Source organism: Canis lupus, chromosome 4 (assembly GCF_011100685.1).
Source record: "Canis lupus familiaris isolate Mischka breed German Shepherd chromosome 4, alternate assembly UU_Cfam_GSD_1.0, whole genome shotgun sequence".
NCBI lineage: Eukaryota > Metazoa > Chordata > Mammalia > Carnivora > Canidae > Canis > Canis lupus.
The window spans coordinates 55,680,237-55,702,491 of record NC_049225.1 but is presented as its reverse complement, the minus strand read 5'-3'; the positions used below and the strand labels follow the sequence as shown (position 1 = coordinate 55,702,491).

Genomic DNA, 22,255 nt, shown 5'->3' with positions numbered 1-22,255 from the left:
ACGCCGGGACACCTGCACCCCGATGTTTATAGCAGCAATGGCCACGATAGCCAAACTGTGGAAGGAGCCTCGGTGTCCAACGAAAGATGAATGGATAAAGAAGATGTGGATTATGTATACAATGGAATATTACTCAGCCATTAGAAATGACAAATACCCACCATTTGCTTCAACGTGGATGGAACTGGAGGGTATTATGCTGAGTGAAGTCAGTCAGTCGGAGAAGGACAAACATTATATGTTCTCATTCATTTGGGGAATATAAATAATAGTGAAAGGGAATATAAGGGAAGGGAGAAGAAATGTGTGGGAAATATCAGAAAGGGAGACAGAACGTAAAGACTGCTAACTCTGGGAAATGAACGAGGGGCGGTAGAAGGGTGGAGGGCGGGGGGTGGGAGTGAATGGGTGACGGGCACAGGGGGTTATTCTGTATGTTAGTAAATTGAACACCAATAAAAAATAAATCTAAAAAAAATAAAATAAAAAAATAAAAATTCCATCTTAAAAAAAAAAAGAAAGAAAACATCAATTGATTTGACTGCTCTCACATTAAAGATAACATACAAATTTTAAAGTATCAAAGCAAAATCAAAAGGCAATATTCAATTGGGGAAACATTTTTTAAATATATGGCAGGTAATGGGTTAACATTCTTGAACTACAAAGAGCCCTGAAAATCAACAAGACCAGGGCTCAGTGGTTGAACATGGACCTTTGGCTTAGGTAGTGATCCTGGGGCTCTGGGATAGAGTCCTACATCAGGCTCTCCACAGGGAGCCTGCTTCTCCCTCTGGCTATGTCTCTGCCTCTCATTCTGTGTCTCTCACAAATAAATAAATAAAATCTTTTAAAAAATCAATAAGAGGGATCCCTGGGTGGCACAGCGGTTTGGCGCCTGCCTTTGGCCCAGGGCGCGATCCTGGAGACCCGGGATCCAATCCCACATCGGGCTCCCGGTGCATGGAGCCTGCTTCTCCCTCTGCCTGTGTCTCTGCCTCTCTCTCTCTGTAACTATCATAAATAAATAAAAAAATTAAAAAAAAATAAAAAAAATAAAAAAAAATCAATAAGACTAATATCCCAATAGAAAAGGTAGGAAATATAGGTAGGCAATGATTAAGGGAAGAAATACATATTTTAAATAAGCATTTAAAAATATTCATTCTCTCTAATAATCAAATATTGCACTTTAAAACTGTGCACTTGTCACACAATTGTCTAGGATTAGAGAGACTGGAAACACCTAGCATTGAGAAGCTGTAGAGAAAAGAGCACTCTGAAGCATTTGGTAGGAGAGCAGTTCAGCAACAAGAGCCTCAAAAAAATTGGTATTCTTTAACTAGTTATGCTTAAAGATATTTATAATAGTAAGAATCGAAAATGACCTGAGGCATTCCAGTAATGGGGAGCTGAATAGGTTATATTACTTTTTGGCATTTTCTAGCCAAAGTAGCACCTTTGTGGGACTTAGAAAAGGCTCCTCTTGCTCCAGAGAGAATTACCCCATCCAGTCCCATGGCTTGTGCAGGCAGCTGCTAGTACATCGGATACCATGGCTCTGATAACGTATCATGTGATGCTATGCTACATAGCCATTAAAACACGTGTTTGAATAATTTGGAATGCCATAAAGATATGTTCACAATATGCTATTAATCACATAAAATGGATGAAGTGCCAAGAATAGTTTCTGGAATGTAATAAAAGCTATTATTTAATTTAATGAATTAATTTATTTTTTAAAATAGAAAACCTATATTTATTTGTTTAAGCTATTTGTTTAAGCTATATTTATTTGTTAAGCTATATGTTTAAGACAAAACAATTATTGTCTGAAATACTCTGAGGACTTTATCTCAATTTCACTCGTTACATAAACCGACCCAAGAGGTTAGAAATTAAAGAGGATAACCTACCTGAGAGTTTATAAACGACAGACTGGTGAGACATGGTGGAAGGAGTCAAAGCTAGTCAGAAGCACTTGTGCTAGTGATAGAGTATGTGGCTGGGATGTTTCCCAAGAGGCTTCCTAAAGATCCCTGAATAAATTTATCTGGGTCCCAAATCATTACAAAGACCCTTATCCCCGTGGAGAATGAGCAGAGGCTGAAATCTCTTTGTCTTTCTTTTTAAGGGGTATGGGGATCCTTAGGCTCTGCCCCAGTAAGAGCTATTATATTAACACAAAAAAAGATTTTATTTATTTATTTATTTATTTATTTATTTATTTATTTATTTATTTATTTGAGAGAGAGAGAGAGAGATCATGAGTGGGAAGGGGGGTGGCAGGGGCAGAGGGAGAAGCAGACTCCTCACTGAGCACGGAGCCCACTGTAGGGCTTAGGCTCTGAAAGGGCATATTTTAGACTCCATCTCCCTTCTTTCCATCCAGTCTACCTACACCTCCAAGCCCATGCACATTCTTACCGCGTGGGCCTACCAGGTTACAAAGATGCATATAGTGAAAGCTGGAACTGGAGGCCTATTCAGAGTGCACTTTTACACAGAAAGTTTTGGGGTAGATGATAAACTACAAATATCCTCGTGGTTAAGTTAATTCCCTTTTGTTAAAAAAGATCATAGTTCCTTCTGCTCTTGACAGCTTTTTGTCTCAATATAGTCTGTCTCAAGAAAGAACTGGTTCAGGTAAGCTTAGGAGAAGGAAAAAGACTTTCTTCAACATCCGCTCCACGGTAGAAGAGGCACCAAGTTCTTCCCTACATTTATGAGTAGAATCCCACCAGCCTAAATCATTCTCAGTGATCAATATCTGCATCCTCAAACTGGCCAGTAATTGTTGCTCTAGTATCCACCTCCATCCCATCTTCATAATCTCTTCCTGAATCTTGTGTCCAGGCTCCAGCCACTGTTAAACTGGCTGCTTGCAGGCTGAGAAGGCATACCTTCTCATCCCTCCAGTGTGATTTGGCCTTCTGCTGTTAAATGAGATAATCCTTCATAGGTGTAAAATGTACGGATGTCTCCCTGCTCTTGCCCACGAGCTTCTACATCACAGTAATCATCTGAATCTTCACTCTTAGGAGCTGGATGCAAAGCCTGAACATTGCCTCCAATGCCGATTAATCACGAGGCACAAATTTAAATCCAGCAATAGCTTCAACTTATTATCACTGTCTGCTTCTTCTTCAGCAACAGATTCTTTTGATTCTTCTCCAAATTCGGCGTTCACCATAACATACACATGTTATGGATTTTAGGTTCCTGGACACTGCCTGCAAACTAATGGTCGGGTGTTCCAGAGAGAATCCTAATCCAGAGCCATCTAACCAAGACAGGGAGCTCTCAGCGACGGCAGGGGCATTGCTATTCAGCAGAGCCTGGCTTTCTGGCTGCTGCACTGGAGCCCCTCAGCCAAGCTGGCTGCAGGGAAACTTTTGAGGAAGCTTGTTGCTGTGGGGAAGGAGGAAACACAAGTAGAGAGGGAGACAGAGCACAGCAAGTCCAGCTGCTCCCCTCATCCTGTCCCAGCAAGAGCTATTATTTTAACACAAAATAAATTTTATTTATTTATTTGAGAGAGAGAGAGAGAGAGCGAGCATGAGTGGGAAGGGGGGGTGGGAGGGGCAGAGGGAGAAGCAGACTCCTCACTGAGCAGGGAGCCCAGTGTAGGGCTTGATCCCAGGATCCTGGGAGCAATAGTGTTAAGAGATGCTTAACTGACTGAGCCACCCAGGTGCCCAATCGCTACTATTTTATTTTATTTTATTTTATTTTATTTTATTTTATTATTTTTTTTCCAAACGCTACTATTTTAAAGTAAGTTTTTAAGTGTGTACACAAGCTCAATTTAACAAAGAATAAGTAATATATGCATAGAAAGAAAACTAGAAAAAATTACAATGATATATACCAAGATTTTAAGCATATTACATTGGGCTGATAAGACTACAGGCAACTGTTATTTTTAATTTTTTAAAAAGATTTATTTATTTATTCATTCAGAGAGAGAGAGAGAGAGAGTCAGAGAGAGAAGCGGGCTCCATGCAGGGAGCCCGACGTGGGACTCCATCCCGGATCTCCAGGATCACGCCCTGGGCTGCAGGCGGCGCTAAACCGCTGCGCCCCCGGGACTGCCCGTTATTTTTACTTTTTGTGTTTTTCTATACATTTGATATTTTCTAGGTGGAATATATATTATCTAGGTGATTAGAAAAAGAAAAACCCAGTTAAATCCAAAATCAATCTCATTTAAAGGGCCAAACAGAACTAGGTCAACAATACAGCTTACTCAGGAGAAATGTGTGCTTTTGGCTACTTTCATTATTTTGAGTTTTCACATAAAAATTTAAGCCTCATGGATGGAGAGAAGAATCAGTGGAGAGCAACTGTTTAGAATGACATTCAGGGCAGCCTGGGTGGCTCAGCGGTTTAGCGTTGCCTTCAGTCCAGGGCCTGATCCTGGAGACCTGGGATCGAGTCCCGCGCCGGGCTCCCTGCATGGAACCTGCTTCTCCCTCTGCCTGTGTCTCTGCCTCTCTCTCTCTCTCTCTCTCTCTCTCTGTCTCTCATGAATAAATAAATAAATAAAGTTAAAAAAAAAAAAAGAATGACATTCAGTGATGGTGGTGGAAATGAGCACATTAGAATGTCATGTCTAAATGAGAGGAGTTTGCATGAAACAGGCCATTGATGTGCAGGTTGTAACCTGAGCAAAACTGTCTTCTGACCCAGCTCTGCTCCTCACAGATGTTAGGGGTCTAAAGAAAGCTTGGCACGGGACAGAGAACAGATGGAGCACATGGTGGGAAACCTCTGTGCCCTCCACTCAGTGAGTAAGGGGGGAGATAAGGAGAGAGCCATCTTTTTGCAGTTCGTGCTTAAGCCTAAGTTAACTTTATAACATGGCTAGTTCCTTCTTTATATCTGAGTTCCTTGTTCTGATCAGGTGTGGGGTGCCAAGTAAGAGTGTTAAATGTGGCATTTCCCTTAATGTTTTGTTTTTCCTTAAGCCATTGGTGTTAATTACTGGTGTTAATGGAGAAGAGAAAGGCCACAGACTGAGTGAAATAATCAGATGTCCATGTCCTTAAAATGGAGTTTCATATTTACCCCATTCCCTCCCTCCCTCCTTCTCTAATATTTCCCTGAACTATTTACAACCCTCCAGGAACCCCTCACAGGCCTAAAAACAAAGCTTAAACTCTTTATCTTGGCACAAAAGACCTGCTTTTCATTCTAGCATCTTCCCATGTCACCACATCCTCCAACCATACCAAACCAGCATTAGTTCTCTTAAACACGTATGCCATGTTATTTCATGTCTCTGGGCACTTACTGATATTATCAAATGCCCACTGCATGCCAGGCACTATGCTAACTGTATTAGCCTCTGCCTCATGCCAATCCTATCTTGTCTCCATTTTATAAGTGAGAAATCAGGGGTTCGAAGACACTCAATAATCTGCCTCGAATCACACAGTAAGTGGCAGTGTCAGAATTTGAACCCAGGTTGTTTTTTTTTTTTTTTCACTGCTTTATTGAGCTATGATTGACATACAAAAAGCTGTAGATGTTTAATATATACAACCTGATGTGTTTGGAGATACGCATACGCCTGTGAAACTGTTATTAGTATCAATGCCATAAACTTAGCCATCGACTTCAAAAATTTCCTCCTTCCCCTGGAATCCAGGTTTGAATCCAAAGCTTGAATTTTTTTTTTTAAATTGTGGTAAAATAGGTACAACATCAAACTTACCATTTTGACCATTTTTAAGTGTATGCTTCTGCGGCATTAGGTCCATTTACATTGTTGCTCAGCTGTCATCACCATCCATTTCCAGAGCTTTTCATCTTCCCCACCTGGAACTCTGTACCCATTAACACAAACTCCCCAGTTCTCCCTCCTCCCAGCCCCTGGAAACCACCCTTCTACTTTCTGTCTCTGAATTGGACCACTCTGGGTGCCTCATGTAAGTGGAATCGTACAATATTTGCCTTTTTTTGTGATTGGCTTCTTTAATCTAGCATAGTGTCTTCAAAGTTCATCCATGCTACAGCATATGTTAGAATCTCTTTCCTTTTTAAGGCTGAGTAATATTCCATTGTGTGTATAGATCACATTTTGTTTATCTGTCCACCCATCGATGGACACTTCGGTTACTTCTGCTGCTTCTTGTGAATATTGCTGCTGTGAACACAGGCATATAAGTATCAGTTTGAGTTCTGCTTTCACTTCTTTTGAGTATTTACAAGGTAGTGGCATTGCTGGATCATCTGGTAACTCTGTGTTTTGTGACATGCACAGGGTAGGAGGTTACAAGCCAGTCATTTTGTAGACTCCCCCTCAATTGGTTAGACTCATGCTATGATTTTGGCTGGAATGTTGTATATCACATCTCGCGGGATGGCACAGGATATGTATTCGGTTATTGGTGTTTTTAACTTTGATCACTTAGGATGCTGGGGCCAGCCAGGTGTCTCTGCTATAAAGTCTTTTTGTGATTAATAAGTATCTTGTGATGAGATACTTTGGAACCATGTAAATATCTTTCCTATCAGCCTCTCACCCACTAGAGTTTGGCATCCATTAATTGATGTTTCTTGATGAATAGATTATAACTACGATGGTTATAAAATGGCGATTTTTTAATACCACCATCATTTCTCCTGCATTTATTAGTCATCTTTCTGCTATATAGAAGAGCTTTCTCTTCTCATTTATTTATGCATCAATTCTATCAGTATGGATTTATGGGTACTACCCTATCCAGTGGGTTCTGATCTATTACAATCATATATTTTAATTCTCACAACTTCTCAGACTCACTCAGTGGAAGCTACTTCAAATTGGTTCTTGTGTCCTCTTGACATTTCTTCATCCCTGGGCACTTCCATACTTTGAACAAAAAGATGGTTCTAGGCTCATCATGTTTCCCCCCTGGATCAGTGATTTGAAGACAGCATGTTTATTTACGGAAATAAGGCTACTCCTAAATGTTTGAAATGCAAAAACAGTACTACCCAGGCTGCTTCATGTGTACCCACCGTCAAGCTACACGGGTTTTGGGTGTCACCATGAGCTTGTTACCAGATTTGTTAGGTGTCAACTCCAACAGAAGATGTGTGCATTTTACAGCCAATGAATGTTAGCTGTAAACCTGGGCCCTGAGGGAGCCCCTATGAAGGCTCTGATAGCGCTGATAGGGGCAGCAGAATCATTGGGTTTTCTTCTCACAGATACTCCAGGGCCTGCCAGCATGGGAGCTCTGTTTGGAGAGAAAACAGTTTTTACATATTTCTCCTTAATGGTAATAGAAGTGAAACTATTGTTGTAAAGAGACACCAGGTTTAGACTGCGCCATATGGCACCAAGCGGCGTTCATCACTACAGCTTCCAACGGCTGAACTCAAAATAGCCCATATTTCTGCCTTGATGGAGAATTAGCCCTTGACTGCCAGGAAACACTCATTGTAGCAGCTCTTCAGCCATGTAATCTAAAATAATTACTAATTAAATGAGAATAAAATAGAGTCCATAATAACAATAATAATCACTGTAGCATTGGTCATTATCCAAGTTACTGATTGGTGGAGCATGACCTAGGGGAAGATGGCTTGCCAAAAGGGGGAAGACCAGTGAGGGAGCTGAGGCTTTCTCACGACTGCTGAGGTAAGGGCTTGGGCCTGCGCTGGGGGCTTGATGACTGCACACCCAATTTCACATTCCATCTATATGGCCGATCTCATGTTGTTTCAAGGCATTTGTTCACTAATATAGCAGGCAGCACGCCGTGGAAAACCAAGGAAAAGGAACAGCTGTGCGGCTCTTGTCAACAAATTTATATCATCGTAGGAAACAATTCAGGCAATTACCTTGTTTTTGAAGCTCCACAAGCGTCACTCTTATCACCTTCTTGGGATAAGGAAGGCCCTCTCATAAGAAGGGTGTGTCAGTCCAACACCAGGAGGTTGGAAGTGAGTAGGTGGGTTAACTTCAGATGGAGTGGGTTTCAGATCACATGCATAGGCTGGCCAGCTCTCTAGGAAAGTATAAGGTGGAGGCTGTCTGGGTTAGAGACAGGGTTTCTGCTTCCCTTTGTTTGCATGACCAAAAAGAACATGTATTCCTTTACTTACTCGTTCATCCCACAAATGAGTACCTACTGTGTGCCAGACATGTGCTGAGTGGCTGGGGGCATGCAAAGAAGAAAGTGCACGAGAGGAGAGCAGGGGGCTCTTTGCAACATGACATCTATGAAGGACCCTTAAAGAAATGTTGAGGCCTGAAGTCAAAGGAGTGTTTGGTTAGGCAGACAATGAGGGGAGAATGTTCCCAGCAAAGGGATGCCATGTGCAGAGGGCCTGCATGACCATGGAACCTCATGAGTTTGAGGAGGTGATGGGGGTGCGTTGTGTACAGAGAGGTATAGAAGTACTGAGTGGGGGAGACTGTGACAGAGGAGACCTCGGTGTGTGTGTGTGGGGGGTCCCCCTGGCTTCAGGGCTTCAGTAGGCTAGGGAGGAGCCCGGATTTTGTTCTCAGTGCCAGCAGAAGCTTTGGAGGTGAGTGGCAACAGAATCTGGTTTCTGTCCATAAAAGTTCAGTCTAGTTGCTGGTGGAGAATGGCCTGGAGGGAGCAGGGCCTGGACTGATCCCAGACACCAGGTAGGAGGTCACTAGAGAATTCAGGTAAGAGAGGACAGTACAATCAAGGAGATGGCAGGGCATGGCAGCGAGTAGCCTGATGGGGCATTCATTTAGGTAGTAGACTTGGCTGGGGGTATCAGAGTTGGTTCTCAGCTCTCTGGCTTGAGCAACTGGATGAATGGATGTGTATGCTAAGGTGGGAGCTATCAAAGAACAACTTTATCTGAGTGTTAAAATATTGTTTATTTTTATTGTGGCAAAATATACGTAACAAAACTTACCATTCCAGCCATTTTATTTTAAAGATTTTATTTATTTATTCATGACAGACACAGAGAGTAGAGAGAGAAAGATAGAGAGAGAGAGACAGGCAGAGGGAGAAGCAGGCTCCATGCAGAGAGCCTGACATAGGACTTGATCCCAGGTCTCCAAGATCAGGCCCTGGGCTGAAGGTGGCACTAAACCACCGAGCCACCTGGGCTGCCCCATTCCAGCCATTTAAAAATGTACTCTTCTGTGGCATTCTTCACATTGTGGCACCATCACCACCATCCACCTCCAGAACTTTTCCATCTTCTCCACCTGAAACTGTACCATTACACATGAATTCCATGTTCACCCTTCCCGTGACTCCTGACTTCCACCATTCTACTCTGTCTCTATGAATTTGACTGCTCTATGAACCTCATATAACTACACAATATTTGTCCTTTTGGGGCTGGCTTATTTCACTCTGCACATTGTCTTCAAGGTTCATCCATGCTGTAGCATGTGTCAGAATTTTCTCCTTAAGGCTGAATAATTCTATTTTATGCATGTGCCATAATTTATTCATTCATTGATGGGCATTTGAATTGCTTCTACCTTTTGGCTATTGTGAACATTGCTGCTACGAACATGAGTGTACAAATACCTGTTGGAGTTCCTACTTTCACTTCTTTGGGGGATATACCCAGAAGTAGAATTGGTGGATCATGTGGTAATTTTATATTTATTATTTTGAGAAACCACCAAACTGTTTTCTACAGCAGCTGCACCATTTTACATTCTCACCCATAGTGCATAAGTGTTCAGTTTCTCTATATCCTCGCCAACACTTGTTTTTTATTTATTTATTTTTTGGATAATTGCTATCCTAATGAGTGTGAAGTGATATCTCATTGTGGCAAAACACTCAGATTTTTAGATGAGAGAGGTCCACGTGGCACTGTCAAGTGAATGGTTGGCTATATCCAGTAGGATTTACAAAGAACAGTCTTCTGACCCACGGTTCACTTCGGATTCTGTTGACCATGCTGTGCAGTGGGCTCTTGTGAATGCCTCATCATTGTGGAGTTTCCATATGTGTTGTTAAGGTATCTTCTCTCTGCCAGAGTGCCTACTATTTGAGGATGGGAACATTTGGGCATTTGGATTCACTTCTGGTGAACAAATGCCATTTTGTACTGGTTCTCCCTTTTCTAATCCATATTGCAGCTCCAGAGGATATTAAACAAGAATAACTAACTATGTGCTACACATGAAAGTGGTGGAAAGCTTCAGAAAGGGTATTTATCACCGTGGTCCTGGGAGGTATATCTAGCTGAAATCAAATAGGTTTGATGATCTTTTGGAGTGAATAGAAGGAATTTTTGTTTGTTTTTCTTTTGTTTTGTAACAAAGAAAATGCAGCCTTAAAGCGTTTTTCAATTTCTCTCTCAGCTTCCTTTCATTCTCTGATTTCTTTACTCTTAATGGGATAACATAAACCAGTTTTCTGTCGTCTATTATTCATCAAAGCTGTCGATTTAACCTGAACAGAACGAAGGCAAGGATGTTATTAAAATAAAACAACTTCCAATTGAGCTGCTAATAAATGCTGAAATGCATCCACATTTCTTCTATTGATTATATCCTGCCGACAAAGGCAAACACAAGCATGTACCGCACGCTGCCCGTGGAAATGAAAGATTTAATTAGATGAAAACCGAATGAGCTGGAAGATCTACTGCACTCAGCTATCAAACAATTGTTATTCATAATTGGCTGTTTGAAATGTCCCTGCTTCTTGAGCCTTTTTCACTTAAAAAAATTCCCTACCATGCAGTAAGATGAACACGGTCGTTAGTAAATTTTCCCCTGTGCATTTTACAAGCTCAAGGTTGTAGGCTAGAATGAGCCCTGTCAGGCCATAAATCAGGTGTAATAGAACATCTTGAAATTGAGAATTAGCAGGCTAGAGCAGAGAGACAGCATGTCTTCTCCATTTCAGGCCCATCTTCAAATGCTTCAGGTGGGAAAAGAGGTGCTGGTGGGGAGCATGTAAGAAGTGGTCCATAAACTCAGAGAGTGGGATTCTTTAGAACTCACTAGCTCTGCAAGTGTGTGCATGTAAAGTTTAACGTCTGGCAAATGCACTGCAGTTTAGTGGTGGGAGTGTATTAAAAAGTTGGTATTCACTTTACCCAGGAATGTTTCAAGCATAAAGTGTCCTGCTTTTTAAGATAGTGGAGGAAAAGAAAAATGCACAGAAATCACTGCCTGTGGCAGCCACGTAGCAGTTAGCCTTTTCAGGTTTTCCTTCTTGGAAGGCCGAGGCTTAAGTTCCTCATTTGCACAATGAGGGTATTAATTGTACCTATCTCATTGATTTGTTATGGGGATTAAGTGAGACAATGTAGGCAAAGCTTTTAGCACCGTGACTAGGCACATGGTCTGCACTAAATAAATGTCAGCTATTAGCAATAAGAATTCACTTTCCACATGCATGAAGCCAGGAAGGGAAGACATCATTTCTTCTATTTCCCATAGCATCCTTTTTAAAATTTTAGATCAATTTAATTAACATATAGTGTACTATTAGTTTTAGAGGTAGAGGTCAGTGATTCACCAGTTGCATACGACACCTAGTGCTTATTACATCACGTGCTCTCCTTAATGCCCATCACCCAGTTACCCTGTCCCCCTGCCACAGTCCCTCCAGAGGCCCTCAGTTTGTTTCCTATAGTTTAGCATCTCTTCTGGTTTGTCTCCCTCTTTGATTTTGTCTTATTTTTTCCTTCCTTCCCTTGCCCTATGTTCATCTATTTCGTTTCCTAAATTCCACATATGAGTGAGATCATATGGTATTTGTTTTTCTCTGACTTATTTTGTTTAGCATAATACCCTCTACTTCTATCCACATCATTGCAAATGGCAAGATTTCAGGTTTTTTGGTGGCTGAGTAATATTCCATTGTATATATGTACCATATCTTCTTTATCTACTCATCTGTTGATGGATATCTGGGCTCTTTCCATAGTTTGGCTATTATGGACATTACTGCTATAAACATTGGGGTGCATGTGCCCTTTGGATCACTATGTTTGTATCTTTTAGATAAATACCTAGTAGTGTAATTGCTGGGTAGTAGGGTAGTTCTTGGGAAAACTTTTCATCTGAAATGAAAGAAGTGTCAATATCTCAGTCTTGAGGTTCTTACAGATTCAGTAAGATGGGAGTTGATAATCATTCAACAAATATATATTTAGCATCTTAAATCATTTTAAAAATAGTACTTTGATTTTCTGATTACAAAAGAAGTAACAGCTGCTCCTTGACAGTGGGGCTGTGAGGGTCATGGTTAAGAAGCAGGTAGCGGAGCCAGATTGTTTGGGTGCACATTCCTGCCCACTCCCCAAATGTATGAAGATTGGATGAGTTAAGACACATAAAATACTTGCAACTGGGGTTAGCACATAATGTGAGCTCAGTAAGTTCTAACTAATGTTTAATGAAATACAGTAAAACTCAACTAAGAGATCCCTCATCCTCATGACCCTGAGATGACTGCTAATAAATATTTACTAAAAGTGTGCTATGTGATTAACACAGCACTATGCATTGTGTGGCTAAATATCAGTTCATTGCTGAACTCTTATTGCCTGCAGGCACTGCACTTGGTGCTTTGCATGTTTTATCTCATTTAATTCACATATTTAATTCACGGTGGGCAATATTATTTTCCTCTTTTTTGAGATGAGAAAACAAGCTCCGTGATGTTAGGTCACTTCCCAAGGTCATATAAGTGGTAAATGATGGAACTAAGACTCCATTGCAGGTCTCTGGTTGCAAAGTGGAATTTTATGCTGCTCTACCTTGATGAGGCCTAATATTGAGTGGACCCATGACAGCCCATCTGAAAGAGAGAAGCATCACCCACGTGAAGTGGGAGAACTGACGGAGGACACGAAACACGCAGTTCATAATTTGCTCCGTGCTGTAACTGTAATTCTTCTAACCAGGCCTCTGACACTTTTTCAACGTAGTGATTTGGGCATTAGAGCAAAGCTGGCACATGAGTTCTGCATCCCCAGCGCAATGCTGCATATTAAACAGGGACTCCAGGAACCCAGGTGGGGTTTTGCAAGGAGAGTTTATTGAACTCCTACCTGTTTGGGCCTGATTCTGGTGTCAGAGGGCTCTGAGTTTATGCTACACCAGAGTCTTAGGATAGATATTTTTTCTTTACTATCTGGCCCCCTGCAGCCACCACTTCTGTATAAAAACACCGCGGTGTGTTAGTTCTTGTTTCTCAAGTGTAATTTGGAGTCAAGTGGAACAGATAAACAATGTCAATGAGAATATCTCTTGCAGACACTGACAGGACTTATCCGTCTAGAAACGAGGAGATAAAGGATGCATAAATGTTTAATTTTTCTTTGCATGTTAATGTAACCACTGAGCTCTCTTGGTCCCCGAGCAAATTAATCATCACAGAATGAGAGTAAATGACACACGATCTGTATTGAGCTGTTGTCTGTTGGATCAGCCACCCCTTGGCGTGGTATCATGGAAGAGACAGGGCTCTGCAGCGGAGTGGAGTGAGCAGCTGTGATGGCTCTCAGCATATTAGAAGTCTCCTTGGAAAGCTTAGGACACTGATCTTCTAGCTTGAGGTTGGTTCTCGGCATGTTTGTGGAATGAAGGTTCATCTCCCTTGTGGAGGAGGTCCAGAGCTGGACTCCAAAGTCCCGCTGTTAAGGTTAGCTTCTCCAATCCCTAGCTGTGTGACTTTTATAAGTCCCAGCCTCTCTGAGCTTTATTTGGCTCATGTGCAAAATAAAGTGGTTGCTAATAACTATATATATAACACGAAATATGTATCAGTGTTTATGTATGTAAATCCACATATACACATAACGTAAAATTTACCATCTTGCCCATTTTTAAAGGCACAGTTCAGGAGGCTAATAAACTATACTTAAATATAATTGTAACACTATGAATATTGTCACCACTTGCCCAAGAGGCTGTTGTGCAGAGCAGATTACAAACAAGGATGAGAAGATGCTTGCTGAAGCATGAAGTGCTTTGTAGGCCTCAGTTGCTATGGCCTGTGTGACCCCACCCCCTCTCTGGGGCTTGACCTTCAGATTGCTTTAGCACTAACATTCTGCACAAACACTACTTCTACCTGGCAGAGGTCCCCAAGTCAACAGGGAGGCAAGCCTTGCACGAAAAGGCTGCGTTTTCTCTAGTGGGGCATCAGTGCATGTGGAGGTTTTGTCACTTTTCCAGTCACCCTTTGGAAGGAAGCCATTGGTACAATCTGTCTGACTTGCCAGTGACCCTGTTATATCTGTCTCTGTCTGTATCCATATTTGCAACCGTATCTGTAGCCATATCTATCTTCTGTTTGTTTATTTATTCAAAAACGTTTATCTAGCACGTCCTTGTTGCTGGGTGCTGTTTGAGGTGCTGGGGATACCACAGTGAACAACAGACAGATCCTCTGCCTTCTCGGAGCCTCCCTTCCAGTGGGTAAGGTAGACAATAAACCAGGGGATAGATAAGAACAAGGTAGAAGTGAGGGATGCCGTAGAGGAAAATCATGCCAGGCCAGGAGCTGGAGGGTGACAGGGGCTTTTCTTTTAGATGGATCAGTCAGGGAAAGCCTCCTCAGAGGTGTCACTGGAGCAGAGCTGAATGAGTGAGTGGACTGGCCACAGGGAAGTGCGGGGAAGTATGCTCCAGGCAGTGGAGGGAAGAACTTTCCAGAGGCCAAGGAGGCTCCTCTCCTCCCTGGGTCTGTTCCACCATGCGCGCCCGGGGCCAGCTCCTTCCACTCTCTGGCTCTGCTGCATCCTAGAGTGCGGCCCTGGGCCACAGGGTCACAGGTGACCCACATGCCCTGCATGATGGTGTGGTGGCCTGCAGGTAGGGGGACGTAAGTGAGGACATGTCCTTAGTTTTTAGGCAGTGACCTTGGAGTTGTAGACGTGACTTTGTCTTAAGTTTCACTGGGCACAGCATAGCCAGATTTAGCAAACAAAAATACAGGACACGCAGTCAAATTTGAATTTCAGATGAACAATTGTCAGAAGTTCAGAAGGAAAAAAACAGAAATAAAATGAATGAACCACTAAAGAAGTAATTAGCAAAAAATTATTGTGCACATACCAAAAAGGCAGTATGTAAACCAACTCAAACCAAAATATAGAATGAAGCTCAGATGTCTAGTGTCAAAAAGCAGCTTGTAGAAAGCATTCGCTTGTGGGGCAATGACTATTGTTCACAGGGAACAATTTAAGCTTTGCTTATGATTTTCAGAGGCATGAGCAAGAAATGACCCAGGTCAAGTTAGCCGTGCTTGTCTTGCAAAATAAGCTAAATAAAGCTTTGCTCATTTGACTGGTTTTGGTCAGGAAAGTTTGAAGTCAGGTCTCTCTCTGTGTTTGATTTTAACACAACTGATGTATTTTTTTTTGAATAGGGCATAGTTATACTAAAACAATGATTGGGCTATTAAACATTGTGATTTAACTTTTATTTTAATTCCAGTATAGTTAGCATAGTTATATTAGTTTCAGGTGTGCAGTATGGTGATTCAATTGCATATATTACTCAGTGCTCATCATGACAAGTGTACTCTTAATCCCCTTTACTTGCTTCCTCCATCCCCCATCACCCCACCCTGCACCTCCACCTCTGGTAACCATCTTTGTTCTCTGCAGTTAAGAGTCTGTTTCTGGATTTGCCTTTTTTTTTTACTTTGTTTATTTGTTTTGTTTTGTTTCTTAAATTCCACATGTGTGAAATCATATGATATTTTCCTTTCTCTGACTGACTTATTTCACTTAACATTTACTCTCTAACTCCATCCATGTCTTTGCAAATGGAGAGATTTCATTCTTTTTCATGGCTGAGGAATAGTCCAGTATGTGCGGGTGCATGTGTAGATACATCTTTTTCTTTTTCTTAAGATTTTATTTGAGAGAGAGAGAGAGTGCATGAGCAGGAGGAGGGGCATAGGAAGAAGCAGACTCCTTACTGAGCAGGGAGCCCAAAGCCGGACTCAATCTCAGGACCCTGGGATCATGACCTGAGCCGAAGGCAGACACTCAGCTGAATGATCCACCCAGGTGCCCCTATGACACATCTTTATTCATTCATCTGTTGATGGATGCTTGGGCAGCTTGCATATTTTGGTTATTGCAGTAATGCTGCACAGTTACTTAACTTTTAATTTGGGAAATACATATACCAAAAAATTATTGGTTATTTATCTGACATGCAAATTTAACTGAGAATCCTATATTTTTTATGGCAAACTTAATTGTCCAGAACCTAGTCGTATAGACTCATCTAGCTTCAAGAGAGTCTGAAAACCTAGTCTTTAGGTGGGCAGTATTGCGTCCAACTACAACCTGGGATTTTAATTACTGAAAGGAAGAAGGGAAATATGGATACCAGGGACAACTAGCAGTCTTTGTCAAAACTTACAGTCTCATTCATTCACTTATTCATTCTACCAATATTTATTAAGCACCTACTGTATGACAAGCATTGGATAAACAAGATAGATAAGGCTCCTACTGTCAGAGAGTTTATATATTAGTGGAAAAGACAGACAATAACAACTTAAACATGTGTCAGATTTCGAGTAGTAATAGATGTTATGGAGAAAAATGAGGCAAGTCAAGTCCTAGAATGTGATGGGAAAGCTGCTTTTCAAATGAGAAGGGTAAGGGAAGCTTTTTAGAGAAAGGATGTTTGAGGAGAGACCTGGATGAAGTGAGGGAGGAAGTGTGTGGAGCTCTGGGAAGAGCATGTTGGCCAGAGGGACCAACTAGCACAAAGACACTATTGACCTTGGCATGTTTCAGGAACTAGAAGGCCCATAGGGAGTCATGGAGGGATCAAGGGGCAGAGTGTAGGGGAAGCAGGCAGGAGAGTGCCCTGAAGGACATGCATGACAAATGCTTTTTTAAATTGTAGGAATGATGAGATGCCACTGGAGGGATTTGAGCAAGATGGTTACGTGATTTAATTTATATTTTCACAAGATCACTGTGCCTGCTGGCCAAAGTGGCTCTAGGGAACAAAAGTGGGAGAAGGGAGAGGAGTTAGGTGCCTGTGGCAGGGTACTGAGCTTGATAGGGCCATAGGGTAAAGGGACGGAGAAGTGGTGGGATTCAGGATATAGAGGTACTAACATCATCATCATCTGACAGAGGAGGGAGGCTCTGAGAGTCAGGGCTGGAATCTAGGTCTGTGTGACTTTGGTGCTCTGCTGGGAGGAGGTGTGGGGTGCTGCTCACAGGAGGAAGGTCTTGTAGCTTTGGGAGATGGCCAGAACCCTTGGTTCCAACAGTGCAACAGGAGCAAGAGGGAGGAGGACTGGAGACGACGAGGGCCATGTTCACCCTTTCCTCCTACGTTCTTCCCAAGCGTTGATTCTGCCCAAGACTCCAGATCTAAGACAGTCTTACTGTTTTTGGCATCATTAGGATTAAAGCTTATCTCCTTCTCCGTGAAAAAAATAAAAAGTACCTGCTCTTGGAAGTTGGCAGCTCTCAGCAGTAACACCAACAGCACATAAACTTTTCAAAGAGGAAGGTGACTGTTTTATTTTCTGGGTTTCTCGGGTCCCTGGGTTGGAGAGGAAAGCAGCTTTGGAAGCAGCCACACCTGGTTCTGAATCTCATTTACCAGCTGAGCCTTGGTTTTTTGTATCTGCAAAGTGGGATCATAACACAGCTGCTCCACATAATAGCCGAGGGCTTTAGAAGAGAAAATGTGCCCGAAACTAGTAGCAGCCAATAAATGTGATTCATTTTATGATTTTGTGATCATTTTGGCTCTAGCCTGCTCTAAGCACTGTTCTTTATCTTTCCACCAGTTCCCTTACTGACCCTAATCTTTTCATTATTGCTCACCCCCTTCCCTTGCTTGCTTCTGTTGTGATATCTAGAGCCCCACATAATGTGGTCTTGTTGGAAAAAGGAATGAAAAGTAGTGGAAACATGTCAGGGCAGGGTGTATGGAATATGGAAGTCCCTTCCATTAACCTGTTCTCTAGAATTGGAATATGAAATATTCATTTAAGTCCAGTGAAAAGACATTGCGAACTTGATGTTCTTGCTCAGTCCAGAAGCACACTGCTGATAAGAAACAAATTAGAAATGTGAGCTTTCTCCAAGTGCCATCAAGATGTGTGTTGCTGGTGGAGCTGGTCTTTCCCTGCAGGTCACTTAGGCTCTTCCTGAAGCATATATTTGGATGGAAATGATCACTACATCTGATGAGGCCTGAGAGCTTGGTGTCAGATTTGGGAAAGGTATTTGAAGTCCTGTGTATTTGAATCGTGTGTAAACACATCATGCAGTGTGTCTGGTTGTTCTTGGTGGGGGGCAGGAAGTGGATCTTGAGGCAGTGGATTTCAAATATAGATCAGCTGGTCAGCTGGATGGAACAACTAATAGGCTGTGGACCCACAGCGGGAAGAGCTCTTAGAAACCTACAGGAACAGTTCTTTTTTCAAATAAAGATACAAAAGCCCAAAGAGGGGTGCCTATTTGCTCAAAGTCACATGGCTTTGCCTGAAAGTAAAGCATGGTAGGACTGTGATAGGCTTTGAGATCAGAAAAGTTGGATTCAAATCCTGGATCTATCATTATGTTCCTTGGGTAAGTTACTTAACTTTCTTTTTTAATATTTTATTTATTTGGCAGAGAGAGAGAGAGAGAGAGAGAGAGAGAGAACGCAGGAGCACAAGCAGGGGGCGTAGCAGAGGGAGAAGCAGGCTTCCCATGGAGCAGGGAGCCCGATGTGGGGATCCATCCCAGGACTCCGGAATCATGACCTGAGCCGAAGGCAGATGCTTAACTGATTGAGCCACCGAGGCACCTCGTTACTTAACTTTCTAAAGCTTCAATTTCCTCACTTGTGAGATGGGGCTGCTAGATGTTCCTACCTCACAGAATGAGTATGAGGGTTAATAAGAAAATCTATGTAGAATAGGACAATGCTTGGCACCTAGTTAAGTACTCAGTAAATATTGGTGTTTTGTCATGTTGATGCTAACACATTTTTGAGGCTCCTGGAACTGACAATAGGAAAATCTGTTTACTGCTAACATGCCACAGGACTTTGGTTTGGTCCTTATGAGAGAGTGTGGCGAGTTGAGTTGTGTTACGCCAAAAGATCCATGCATGTAACTCCCGTTTCCTGTGAATGTGACCTTATTTGAAAATAGGGTTTTTGCAGATGTCATCAAGTTAAGATGCAGTCATACTGGATTAATGTGAGCCCTAATTCAATGCCTGGTGTCCTTATAAGAAGAGGGAAATTTGTACACAGACACATGGAGGTAACACCACATAAAAACAGAGGCAGAAATTGCAGTGAAGCAGATGGGTGATCATCAGGGGCTGAGGGGTGGGGGAACAGGAAGCGAGTGCTTAAGATGATTTCCTTTTGGGGTGATAAGAATGTTCTCGGGCTAAATAAGAGTAGTGGTTGCACACCATTTTGAATGTACTAAATGCCACTGAATTGTATAATTTAAAGTGGTGAGTTATATGTGATGCAATTTTTTTTTTTTTTTATGTGATGCGAATTTTATCTAAGAACACAGAAGCCAAAAATAATCCCTCTCCACCCCAGTCCTCTTCAAGGACTGTTGAGGTGGCCTCTGGAAAGATAAAACTCTGGCTGGGCTCTGAGTCTGGTGGAATTACCCAGACTGAATGCCATGGGAATGTGGGAGTCCTCACTCTCTCTGTTTGCCCTTCCTACCTCTCCCCAGAGGATCTCTTAGGGCTGTTTGCACCAGTGCAGAGAGGTTAAGAACACAGGCTTTCAGAGATTTTAATCTAATTGTGAGTCCTGACCTGGCAGATGCTATAAATCCTCTCTGGGTCAGTTTCCTTGCTTATAAAGTAGGAGTGAAAATACCTACCTCACAGCGTTTGCTAGCATGAACTAGGTAAAGCATTTAACACAGCACATGGTATATTATTACTGCTCAATAAATGGTTGTGACTATTATAAATAGTAATTCTATTATCTTTTGTATCCACCTGAACATAGTGTTGGTTGCCAAGATCTAGAGGTGGCAAGAAATTGTGCCTTAAGCCAAGTTCTCTAAACAGAATCCCAAACCCCAACAGCCTACTTGTGGGGTGAGGAGAAGAGATTCAGCAACAGTGGAGGATATTATCATCTTAGTTGCAGTGTTGGTTTTGAAGGTGTCTGATAAATAGTATCCTTCCCTGCCTGAGTCCTATACCAATGGGAACATAAGATAGAACCCAAGAAGAGAGGTGACCAAGGGATGCCTGGGTGGCTCAGTGGTTGAGCATCTGCCTTTGGCTCAGGCATGATCCTGGTATCCAGGGATCGAGTTCCGCATCAGGCTTCCTGCAGGGAACCTTCTTCTCCCTCTGCTTATGTCTCTGCCTCTCTCTCTGTATCTCTCATGAATGAATAAAATCTTAAAAAAAAAAAAAAAGAAGATAGATGAACAAAATATCACTATTATACCAATGAAACTGATTTTGGAGAATAAAGGGAGTTCATATGGCTGATCCCCAGAATGAGACTTCACACTCTGTTATAGACAGCTGGATAGCTGCAGAGCTGCCCAGACCGAGGCCTCCCCTGCTAAACTCACGGTGTGAAGGAACAGAGGGGTGTGCTGGGCCTCAGTGAGGGCTCCTTCCCAAGCCCGCCAATCAGGGCAGGTACTCACCCTCCGGGTGGAGATCTGCCAGGAACACTGCTAGTAGAGCTCTGTCCTGACAGGAGTCATGAGAAGGATGGAGGTGACTTAACACTGGATGGGCACAAGTCCCATGAGTTGTGCCCATGGCAAGGCAGATATAATTTAAAGCTTCCCCCACATCTAGATGGTGCTCCCGCATCCTCTCCACGTGGTCTGACATGGTGATGGCCATGGCTGGTGCTTCCTTCCTTTACGTTCCCCAAGGAGTTCTTTGTTACAAAAGGAGATAAAATAGCAAAATAACCAAGGAAACAAACAAAAATAAAACCCGAGAACAGCCTCATTTTGTCCAACATTTGGGGAATGGTAAAATAAATTATAGAATATCCGTTCAACAGAATGTTAAGAAGCCACTTAAAAAGAGGGCTGTTTACAAAGGGTTTGTAATGATGTAGGAATTATATGATGATGTCAAATGAAAAAAGCATGATACAGAATTGCACATATAGCTTGAACTCAGCTGTATTAAACCTCCCTAAGATTATGCATAGGAAAACAAAAAGAAACTGGGAGGAAATTTGCAGAATATTAACAGTGGTTGTCTATTTTTTTCTGCTGTAGTTTACAAATTTTCTGTAATAAGCATGTATTTCTTTTGTATTGGAAAAAATCAACTTTATTAAAAAAACTACTTTTATAATGGTTAGGGTTATACATTATCACATTATCAGTCAAGCCAGCAATTTAGAACTTCATGGATTCACAAGATTATAGAATGCTAATAGGATTCCTAGTGTTGAAGTTTCCTAGTTGCTTGTACTGATTTTACTAGTTTAAGGATCAAAAAAGTTTTTGAAGCTCTCCTGGAAACTATGGCTTCTTTCTTCAGAACATGTCATATGCAATGTACTATCATTTAAGTTGCTTTTAGTTTCAAGTTACAGAAAGCCCTATTCAAAGCAGCTTAAATAGTGGAGGTTTGTGTAACTAAAACTTTAGGGATATCAGGTAAAGAGTGATCCTGCAATTCAACAATTTTACCAAGACTCTCATTTCTTCTGTTTCTCTGCTCAGTCTTCTATAATGTCATCTTCATCCCAGGGCTGGCTACCCTGTGGGTTCCAAGATGGCTAGTGGGAGTTCCTGGAATTTTATTCTTACTTGTTCTCATCTAGCAGGAAAGAGCATCTGTATTTCAGTATTCACAGCAGAAGTTGTAAGATTGGATGTGATTGTAAGGTTTAGGCACATGTTTCATCTCTGGATCAATATCCTGGCCAAGAAATAGAGAACCCTGATCTCCTTAACTAGGTAACTTGTCCTGCCGTGGAGCTAATATGAAATTAGTGTCCCTGGGACCACATTATTTTTTAAATTGTAATTGGTTTTGTGTGCATACAACTTACTGCATATAATTTAAGCTTATTCTTAAATTCCTCAGAGCTTGCCCATCTACCCAGGTTAAGAATTCTTGGTTTAAACCCATTTCCTTATTTTAGAGATGGAGTTTCAAGACCCAGAGGTCATAAATGCCCAAAGCCATACAGTTACCTCACTGACAGTTTATTGCTTGCCTCCTCACCAAACTCCCTCCAACTTCACATGCAATCTGCAATCATGAGTCAGAGATGAGTATATAGTAAGTAAAACCCTTGACAAATCCCTCTCTAGGA

The 22,255-nt window shown here is 41.9% G+C and overlaps 1 pseudogene; it reads right to left on the bottom strand.

Annotated features, from left to right (window-relative positions):
* Positions 1-2,759: 2,759 nt before the first annotated feature.
* LOC100683865 lies at positions 2,760-20,814 on the bottom strand (annotated as a pseudogene).
* Positions 20,815-22,255: the final 1,441 nt, after the last annotated feature.